We start from the raw sequence: 2,456 nt of genomic DNA, 5'->3' as shown, positions 1-2,456 counted from the left end.
GAGTCGAATGTTATTCTCTACCTTAGTAAGAAGAACGTCCATTAAAGCAAGTCTTCTGTTTCCGGATAATTAGCAGATCTAGTTCCATGTCCTCTAACGGATCAATAGATCACTCATTAACATCTTCAAATGAATTCAATCGCAACCAAATAATATGATTTTATCAATAAAGTCTCTATATTTGTCTTTAATTTTAAAATTTAGTTCCATATCAACTATTCAGTTCCTCATATATGTGGATCAGAGTTTACCTACAGGATAGTTTTGGTAACGTATACAAGAAGAAGACTAAGAAGATACAAACAAACATTAACCAGTATTTGCTGCGTAATTATTACGCTATATCTTAATGTTTTAGAAAAATTACCTTCAACCCAATAAGAGAGTTCAGTTACAACAACACCGAAGGTCATGAAAAGCGATATCTGCTGCCGATATGTAACTTATCTTCAATTCAGTTGGGTATCTGCAGGTGGTTTTCCTTTTGCCGCGTCCTCTGCTAATTATTTAAATGTAATTGATATATTTTCGTGAAAAATATGCGTATTGAGGGCAACGGAGTTCGGTTTATATGTAAATATGTATGTACGAATGTCTATCATTGGTAAATATTACATGAAATTATATAAGAAAATGTATGGGTATTGTTTAGAATCCTTTATTAAAGAGAATTTCCTACTCTTCAAAAACTATTTTTTTGCGTATTTTTACGATATTTTTCACTCCAAATTGTTTTTACAGAATTTCCTCTGGAACCCCTTTTCAAAAGGGTCAAAGTTCGCTTTTCCAAAAGTGTTATACACCATTAAATTAAGAAGAATATCTAGATTATATCTATATTTTTGGATTTTTTAGTTGCTACATATATCCTTTAGGTTAGGTTAGGTTGGTCTGGCAGGCCTTGAGCCACGCATAGACCAGTTATGGTCCTTTGCGATACCAGAATGGAGTGCCCTCACACGTTCCCCGAGTAGTACGTTGTCATCGTTTAGGATGCCTGCGCCTGACGTGAATTTTAATAGTTCACTTAGTACATCCTTTAATTAATAATAATTTTTTTAAAAAGTCCTCTTTTCGCACTTCCAATTCAAATATATCGGTTTTGGAGGCTAACTTCGAAAATCGAACAATGCAAGTTTTTATTTTTTTTTACTCAATCTACTGGAAAAAAATAGTTTGGTCCAATACCCAGAAAAAAAATCGATTCTGCAACAGAATTAATATTTATACGTTCAGCCAGGACCTTATACTTGAAAATATGAATATTTACAAGTAAGATATACTTGCGAATATACCATTATGAAATTAATTACTCCAAAGAACTCTCAAAATTATACAAATTCACTTGAACTTAGTCCTCTTCGACTTATGTATTTGAGCTAATCAGATCTAAAATTTGGAAACTTTCTAGACTTTCTCTGAATGATTTGAAATTCTCTTTTCTAACCTCAATTGCTTTCTATTATTGGATTGATTATATATACATGTATTATATTTAAGAATACTTAGGTTGCACACTACTTTAAGCAGAGTTGCCACCTTTTTAACATAGAAAGAAGGCAGTCTCTAAAACATATAAAATTCTTCAATAGATTGGTATCCTGCACGTATTTAAGGAATCTGTATGCTGATAGAGCTTTAGAACAGAGTTTCCGCATATTTTGAGTTTCTCCAATTTTTACATTTTATATCTAGGGTATCCTTTTTTATTATATATCCGATAGTACCTAGATGGAACATAGGACTCTTCGTTTTCGGTAATCAGAGGGTGTAAGATGAGTAGATGATTAGACTTCCGTATCCGAGCCTAGTTCCGGGGCTGCCGGTTTCGTCTCTAGGCGGGGTGTAGCGTAGGAGTTTCCTAATCGCAGGTGCTGAGTGTATACAGCCTTTACTCGGTCGTCAAAGCCTCGTTCGTAGTGTTTAGCGGGTAGGTGAAATTGACGTGTGGGAGCTATGTTTCCGCATCACCAACCCCATTTGCCTATTTTTGATATTAAGAAGATCCCTCCTCCCCCACAATAAATATTTTTCTTAAATATTTTTCCAATACTTTCATTTCGGTGAAAGATTCGTTTGAAGAAACGGAACTCTGTTGCAATCTTGACTAAGTTAACGTTTTCCATTAGACAGTTATCAGTGTTACCACTACATTTTGAATATTGCCATAGGCAAACCAAGTGAGCTCGAGGGATATATAAATAATTCCGGCATTCTTGAGTTTAACTTTATACATATATATTATATACTCAATTATAGCACTTTTTAAACTATTATGTGAGGTTATGAGGTTTCTTCAGCATATTTTAGTAGTTTCTCGACTTGACTGAGTAAGGAAAGACATCATACAATTATTATGGAAAGAAATACTTAAATAATCGTCAAATTAATATGCAAAATATGACTCTCCTTGACAAAAATATTTTATTTTTTAACTAAAAAACAATAAAATCATT

This window comes from Zeugodacus cucurbitae, chromosome 3 (assembly GCF_028554725.1).
Source record: "Zeugodacus cucurbitae isolate PBARC_wt_2022May chromosome 3, idZeuCucr1.2, whole genome shotgun sequence".
Lineage (NCBI taxonomy): Eukaryota > Metazoa > Arthropoda > Insecta > Diptera > Tephritidae > Zeugodacus > Zeugodacus cucurbitae.
The sequence above is the reverse complement of the archived record's forward strand: the minus strand, read 5'-3'. Positions refer to the sequence as shown.